General features: G+C 48.7%; 1 pseudogene; it reads right to left on the bottom strand.

The window, feature by feature from the left end:
• Positions 1–5,081: 5,081 nt before the first annotated feature.
• LOC109741813 (uncharacterized) lies at positions 5,082–7,540 on the bottom strand (annotated as a pseudogene).
• Between the last annotated feature and the right edge of the window lie 1,296 nt (positions 7,541–8,836).

Below are 8,836 nucleotides of genomic sequence, written 5' to 3'. Positions count from 1 at the left end.
AGTCAAGTTTTGTAAACTCTCACAAAGTTCATAACAAAAATATTAACTTATACAATAACAAATAAATACCATTAGATTCATTATTGAATGTACTTTCACATCATAGACATTTGTTATGGTAAATTTTTATATTTTTCTATAAACTTGGTCAAACTTTAGGAAGTATGACTTCAGTCAAACCTAATATGCAGAGTTAATAAAAACGGAGGGAGTACTAGTAGTTACTAGTACTACTAACTACTAGTACTACTCACTAGTTGCTTAGCCCAATCACCCAACACGCCAAACGATGAGTTCAGTGTTACAAAATTTTGAGGTCGGAGGGAAAATCTCCTGCGACCCTGATTCGAGCAATGCAAAGTTACCATCATACCCTTCGGAACAGGCATACGAATGATGGTTGGTAGGGGGCTGTTTTGGTAACTTCAGGTTCACCCTACCCAGCCAACCCACCCCGGCACCCAGAGTAGTACACCTAAATACTCCCCATTTTCTATCCCCACCGCAAAATAGACTTGTCCACGGCACCGTAGCCTTCGTGCTCCTTCCTTTCTACATCGGCGCACTCGTCCAACGCAACGCATCTGCCTCATCGACGACGTCGTATGCCGCACTGGAGCCGGTCCACCGTTGTCGTTGTACACGGAGCCTCTTCCCCGGCACCGTCTTCCACGGTCTCGGATCTACTTCCCGAAAGCCGACGCCAAGCGCAGAAGCACCACCGTCGTGGACAATGAACTGACTCTCGTTGCCGACCATGATGCACAAAGGCCACCGCGACCATCGTACTCCTCCTCGATTGGTAATGTGTGTATTGAATCTCTTAGCAGTACATGTGTAGTTTGAGTTTTGTTCATACCTACCCTTCAAATTTCCTGGTTGCTATTGTTCCCGTAAAAGTAATTGGTTATAGCTGCATTGTCCAACAGAATATCACCTTGTAACTGTGAGTCGCTCCTGTATTGCGCTGTGCTTGGGTAGGTTCTTCATCTGCAACCAGTAGGGAGGCAAATGATGGAAAGTATTTTAGAACTAGCAAGATGCCCATGCGTTGCACGAAACATCAAGATGGATTTGTATGAGTAGTTTATCTTGTGGGAGATAAGCATGAACGAGGCAAGGCCTTATCTGTAAATGTGGAGAGAGGTACGGGTATCTTTTGTAAAATTGTCATAGTTTGCTTTCTATCCGTCAGCTATAGATCGAACGGTCTATATTACAAGATGGCAGGCACACCATCATCACCAACTCGGTTTTTTATAAGAGTATATATATATAATATATAAGAATATTTTATATTTTATAAGAGTAGTAGAGATAGTAGATAGTAGATATATATAATATATATAAGAGATATATAAGATATAAGAAGTAGTGATAAATATAAATATAAAATAAATATATAAGAGTAGAGAAGAGAGTAGAGATAGCAGGGACGTCGGGAAAGGATCGTGCGCGCGCGGGAAAAAGCGATCGGGCGCGCGCTAGTTTTGGCGCGGGGCGTTCGGCGCAATTTATAAAATCCAACGCCCTCCCACCGCTCTGTGCCTCGCAACCGCTCTCTCCCCGCTCTTTCTAGCCTCGCCTCGCCGCCGCGCCGCCGGGAAACTTGGGGCTACCACAGCGTCCGCGCCCGCCCCTTCGGCGGCTTCTCCGCCAAGATCCAGTTCCGCGAGGTGCGCCTCGGCCTCGGCACTTTCGACACCGCCCACGAGGTTGCCCGCGTGTACGACGCGGCGACATGGCGCCTCTGGCGGCCTCATAGGGAGATGAACTTCCCCAACGTGCCGACGCGGGAGCGGGCGAAGGAGCTCGCGCCTCCGCCGCGGCTTATAACCGACCACGATCGTCGCGACAACCGGAGGCGGGAGCACCATCTCGGCATCGCCGAGATGGATGAGGAAGCCATGGCGCTGTGGCGCCAACACTTCCCGCAGGACATCACCAACGAGCGTGAGTTCTACGCGCAAAGGAGGGCGGAGAGGGAGAAGAGGAGGGCGGGGCGAGCTGCCTATCATGAGGACAGGTGTACGCGGAAGGCGGCCGCTCAATTCAACATCAAGCTAGGAGCAGCGTCACCCTGGGACTCCGACGATGATCGGTATCTTGACGCCTACATTGAGACGTCGGAGGAGGACATCACCGAGGCGGAGTCGAATGACGAGGAGTAGTTGAACTATCTATTTTCCTATCTATCTATGCTATATCTATGCTGAGAACTATCTATGTATCTATCTATGTCAGTATCGACTCGGAGTCGAATGTGTATCGAGTCAGAGTAGAAAGGAGAAAAAAATATAGCGCGTTTGCTGGAGCGGCGCGCACGCGTAATTTTTTTGCAGCGGCCGCTGGAGCCAGCACTCCGCGGCCCGCAAAAACTGGCTATTCCAGCGCTGTAAATGCTTTTTTAACGCGCCGCGCGTTGCGCTTCTGTTGGAGATGCTCTAACATGGCAGATGAGTGCTTTAATGTTGCCCACAAGATGCATGAGTATTATATTTTTTCCATGTTGAGATTTTAAAACCACGAGTGCGAACATGCAAAGGAGCAACAAAGACCAAGCACGGGATATTGGGGACATCTTCAAGAAACGAGGCAAGTTAAAGAGGAGCTGCACCGAACCTGTAAACCGAGCTTTGGTAAGTAATACCCTTTCAATTACTTTCGTTTAGCCTCGTCTTCTTTGATGTGTATATGTTGTAGTTTCTGTTTCTCTTAGCCTCGTGTTTTTGGATGTGTAATAAGAAGAGTCTTAATTGTCATAATGCTTTCATTGTTAGCTTGATGTAGGAAGTGGGTGTTCTCACCTTGGAGTCTGTTTTTATATTTTTCCTTTTGAATTCACTTCTACGAGTCATGTTTTATCTGTCTTCTACTAAACGGATCTGGGTTGCTCTGAGTATTGATTTAAAAAAGAAGTAACTTCATGTCAGGATGCAGTTCATGCGAGAAGGAAAGTATGGTCAACCTCGAGATCATGTTTCCAAAATGAGGTTGGATTACACATAAGGTGCCTGTTCCCTAATGATACCGGATTAGACACAAGGTGCAAATTCCCAGATGATGCTGGATTACACACAAGCCACGTGGAGTCGTCAACTGTTCGTCTCCTCGTGGTTCTAGTAAAGGCTGAAAGAAGGCGTGTAGCAGCCCTTGAGAATGTAGCTGAGTTCCTGAAGAAGCGAAAAGAGCAATCAGATGCTCTCTTCACCCAAGCCAAAGAAGAGATGGAAGAAACCAGAAAGAAGCTAGCAGAGGCAGAGCAGGCAAGGCGTCTCCTGCTATCTAAAACTGTTGTCAATGCAAATTTTCCTTCATAATAGCTAAGTTCAAATGTTTATCCAGTTAGCATGCCTGTTGTGATGTCCGTGCATCTACTGATGTGGCACAAAATAAATTTTTTTCGGGTCATGTAATAACAGCAATTACTTTCCAAACAATAACAGACGAAGCGTTGGACATGGTATAGTTCACACACAAGCCCAACATTCCAAGTTCAACTTCCACATCGAACACATGTTCATAGATATCTGCACATTCATAGATAATGTCCACAATCATGATTCACTTTAAAGCCAAAAAAATATGAGGAGAGTTATAAATAAAGAAAAAATCTCTAGTTCCTATATTTATAACTAGAAAAATCTCTAGTTCCTTCAATGGAGGAAGGAGGGGCAGTCTGAAGCCGGTTGCATGCGGCGAGGAGGCGTGTTCAGTCTGACCTGCAGCGAGTGGGGCCCTCTTTGCCGGCGCGCCGGTTCAATGCCTGCGATATGAGAGGTCGCGTCCGTGTCAGAGCAATCACTCCCTCTAGTCTTTTTTTGTTTGCGTATAACAAAATCTCGTTTTCCATTCACATTTTACAAGTAAAATTCGTGGACAAATTTTGACCCAAAATACGATGGGGACTAGTAAACCAGGACGGAGGTAGTAGTTATGAATTCCATTTTCGCTCCATACCAATCGTTCTAAAAACTACTCCAGTATTACCGCGCTAAAAAAATGATATTTTAAACATGGCTACTTGATCAGTGGCGACTGGCGAGCCACCGCCTCCAGATCGTTCACCTGTGGTCCCGACCATCAACTCCTACGGATCAAATTATCATGCGAACTGACTATTCCTACAAAGATGCACTACACCACGTATCCGGTACCCGCTCATCCAGCAATCGTGCACCTAGGGTTTTAGGATTTATTTGTTACGGTGCCTTTACGTAACTCTCATATGTGCGAGATAGCGAGAGACCGACTGCGTGCGTGCGCCCAAAGCCATGCACGCCGCCAATGGTTGAGTTCCTTTTTAACCCAGGCCGGCATCTCGTCAGATAGGCCGCCATGGAGCTCAGAACGAAATTGCGGAGCTCCAAACGTCTCATTCAACATCGGCGCCTTCCAATATGCTAGCTAGGTACCGATCAATTCTGTCGACAAGTCTTTGCCATTGAGCCTTAGTGAGCTTGCGGGTGGATAAAGGTGTTCCTGTATACTTATTGGCAAGGTAGATGGACAATCGCGGGCTGAAGAAATCGCTGAATGTCATGACCTTCGCATCTAATAGGAGTTGCAGAGCTCTTAGTAAGGTTGGTGATCAGGCCCATGGCCCTGCCCAAGACGCTGAGAATTAATGTTGCCTAACGTCCCGATGAGCTTGGAAAGAAAATCGCCATTAATCATGATTCATGGGCCATGAGTATGAGAAGCGAGACCATCTACAGTTCTACACTGACCGCTTCATATCGTAAGACTTCAGAACATTTGCAAGACCATGATGGGAAAATTTCTGTTTTCGATAAAATCACCGTGCAAATAAATAAAGAAAACCAAGTCATTTTGAGCTTTCATTATGAAGAGTTACTTGAGTGTTCTGGGAAATAACTAAAATACATGCCCGCGACCAGGTTTAACATTTTCACAAACAAGTTTGGCAGGTCCCAAAGAATCAGTATAAGATAACCTACAACCAAATGCATAAGCAGGTGGTCTATGAACACAAGAAAAATTAACGCGACACATATATCCTGCAGTAACTTTGATGCAAGGACGATAATCCAACTTCGCATTATTAAGACGGGGCTATGTATCAAAAAACGAGGCCATGAAGGTCACATGGGCATTATTTTCTCAAAGTTCAAAAATACACAGAAAGTTTCACTGCAGTTCAACACCCAAACATACTTGGTGACAAAATACACCCCGCAATCAACATGACTGAGGATGGATTTTCATTTTCCTAAATAATCATATATTTGGACAGATACATACGTTAACCAAGTTCTCAACAATCCTAGTAAACAAAATATCTTCAGGTTCATGCCCCTTCTCTTCTTCTCCATATGCTGCCAGAACCTGTAAACAATTGGTGTTCACAAAAACGGTCATAAGATTAGGTCACTCATATAGTCACATTGCTGGTAATAACTACTGCTGTAAACAATTGATGTTCACAAAATGGATACTGAGACAGTGTGAACAGAAGTGGATAATGAAATTGGTTTGCTCTTAAATCATAGCCATATTACTCATATGTAGCTGCAGCAGGTTATAATGAGATCACATTGCTGATGATATGGTTACTGCTCTTACGCTTGGTAGGAATCTACTAATTGCAAATTGCACCAGGCAAGTCAAATATGCAAGAAATGATAACACTGATATCAACACAGAGACTGCCAGGTTAGAAGTTGTGTGACTGAAAAAATGTTAACTGAGACAGTTGCAAGAAGTTGTGCCTTTATTGCCTATACTGGCATTATTTGTACCTTCATTATTCAGTGGGCAATGTGAAGCGTAGCGTCAGCTCAACCAATACGTGGAATCCGCACTTGCACATCCTGTGCCCGTATGTTCTTAATCAGTTCCTTGAAAGATTCAGGTATGTGTTGGTACTCGTGGAACATGAGTCCTTTAGACCTACATATGTTGAGGAAGAGAAGGACAAGCGAAATTAGAATTAAACATACATCCATTCATTGCGGTGGATACTGATGAGGTGCATCTGTGCTAGGAAGGGAACTGAGGAAGGAAAACATACCACTCAGGAGTATGGCAGTAGGTCATGAGATGATCAGCCATGGTGAAGGGGCGCACAGATGGGCGTATCCTGTCCTTCCCGTCATGTATTTTGCAGGACTCAGCTAAGCGCTCGGACAAACCAGTCCCCAGCGAATGCAACACAATGGGGTCAAATGGTAGATTGAAGTAGATGGAGTTGCTGCTCAAGGTTGGGAGGTCCCTGGCCGAAACAGACAGGCATCGGTCACCGCTGAGAAACAGCGAGCGGTCGACTAAGGTGTTCACCGGGATAATCTTACACCGCTGGCTGCTCAGATGCACTTCATAGAGCCTGAAGACTGCTAGCCCCGACCAGTCCATCTCCTTTGTACCAGGAGCTGGGTGCCGGATGACGAGCAGCATTCTTCCACCAGACTCCACGAGTAGAAAATCGCTATGCAGGCGATCAGCAAAATATGGAGCATGAGCAACCACCACAGAATTCTCGAGGGATTCCTGTCTGGGAGGAGGGTATAGCTGCAGGATCTCGTGTGAAGACAGGGTGGTGGCATAGAGCTTTCCTTGGAAGGACAAGGTATTCCAAACATAAAGACCTCGGTGGAGAACCTCCCAATCTGAACCCGGGTCGGCGCCGAGCACCACACTTGTGCAGAGGAACCAGACCACCACGGCAATGGAGGTCGCCGAGGACGCGCTGCTGCATATCGCGGCGCTCATGTCGAGCAGCTTCATCCGCCTGACTACCGCGTGGTACACGGGGGCGAGGGGCGGGAAATCGACCACGACGCGCGTGAACGGGTGCAGCACGCGGACCAAGGTGGTGCGCTTGTGCACGAGGATGAGGGGTCCGTCGGTGAAGCCAACGATCCTGTGTTGCCGGAGCACCGGGAGGAGGACGCGGAGGCGCCTGGCCGTGCGCGTATGGAAGAAGACGATCTCGCAGGCATCGTCTGGGCGGACGGCGTCGCCGTCACAGAGAGCGACCCAGCCGGCGTAGGCGGGGATCCCGCAAAGTGGGGTCGCGCGCCGTGGGCGTGCAGGCGCGCCAGCCGGAGCAGACGGCGCGGAAGGCGATGTTCAACCACGTCGCCGTCGCCGTCGCCGTCACCGGCCAGGAGCCGGCAGGTGATGAGGCCAACTATGTCGGTGGGCAGGGACGCCCGGCCGCCGATTACTTGCGCCCGCGCAGGGCGCTTGCACGCGGCGAGCGTTGTCAAGGTTGCACCTTTTCGCTTCCTTCCCGCCGCCGCCACCGCCCCGGCCGGAGCAAGAGCGGGCAATTTCCTCCCCATCGCTCGCGGATTCCTTCTTCAAATCAAATCACAGGCTGGGCTTGGTTGACTCTTCTCCGTCCCGGCCCCGCTAGCTATTTTATACAGGCCACTGCTCGGACCTCGAGATCGTCTCGGATTGAGAAGAAATCCCACTCCCAGGATCGGCACTGATTCCTTCTTCAAATCACGCCGTGTCTCCGGAAGGGAAAACCAGAGAGGGGAGGATTACGATTTACTATGAGGAAGTAGGGAACAACCTGACGAGGCCGCCGGTGTTGGGTGAGAAGATGGAAGCACGCCGCCGCGGATCAGCCGCCGAGCACTCGCCCTTGTGTAACACACGGTTAGAGCAAAATCGCTCAAAATCTCGGCCCCAACCCGTGAATACGCGGGTTTCCTCTCACATCTGCGATGCCCTATATATAAACGGAAGCGGTTTGTGGGAGACATTTCAACCCGCGCTTTCCTCACCAACCACCTCCTCTCGCCCACCGCCGGGCCGCCGCCCAAGATTCCGGCGAAAGCAGCCGGCGGGAGCACGCCGAAAGGCCGCCACACGCATGGGCCTATCCTCTCCCCCCCCTCCTGCGTCGGCGGGCTGGAAAGTTGCGGATCTGCGGCCCTTCATCGGGAGATGCCGGACTTGGCTTTTCCTGCCGCCGGTGGCTGCGCCAAGCGATGGAATGGTCTGAGAGTATCTCCCGCAGCCCCGGCAAGGTCGCATCGCCGCATGCAGGTACGGGTTCGTCCTCCCGCCGCCGCCGACGGTTTACGGGCATGGATTCGTCCGGCCATCCACCGGGCTCGGCGCTCGCGTAGCGGCTCTGTGGCTCGCCGATGCCGCTCATACAGTGCGACGACTGCACGCGGGCAGTGCTGTGGCTAACTTCGGGCACGCCGAAGCACCCCGGATGGGTGTTCTTCAAATACGAAAACGATGGGGTACGTGCTGTTTTCGTTCGGCTCATTTTGATAGCTCATTCTTTGGTTCAATTGCGGTAGCTCATGTCGAACATTATCATGTGTGTAGGAAGATGGATGCTCATTTTGGTTTTGGGAAGGCGAATACGTTGATTTATTGATAGGAAGAAACTTAATAGACGTTGACGCACTCCTTAGAAGAATCGAAGGCAATGATGTGGCTGCATGTGCAACTAGAGGGGAAGCAACGTCTACTTCTTTCGAACCAAAGATGTAGAAAGAAGAATGCAAAATCAAGAATCCACAGATCAACAACGAATGCATGGAGAAGATATTAGTCCAACTAGTGGGAGCAGTTATGGAAGTTGGAAATCATCTAAAATGCATACTTGTGATTCTTGTTTTTTTGGTCTTACTATTCTAGCAAAGATTTGGTGATGTATCCAATGTTGTTGAAAAAACAAAGAAATGCATTATGTTGGATCAAATTAAGGTGCAAATTTAGGTTTTCCGGGCCGGGAGGAGCTGCGCCAGATCAGGCCCCGCAAAGCCGACCTGTAAAAGAGCATATTCCGCGAATATCCTTTTTACGGGTCCGTTATGCGATGTCTGCATCTGCGGCCGTC

Source organism: Aegilops tauschii, chromosome 1, assembly GCF_002575655.3.
Source record: "Aegilops tauschii subsp. strangulata cultivar AL8/78 chromosome 1, Aet v6.0, whole genome shotgun sequence".
NCBI classification, from domain to species: Eukaryota; Viridiplantae; Streptophyta; class Magnoliopsida; order Poales; family Poaceae; genus Aegilops; species Aegilops tauschii.
Note: the sequence above shows the minus strand (reverse complement) of the source record. Positions and strands in the feature narration are given on the sequence as shown.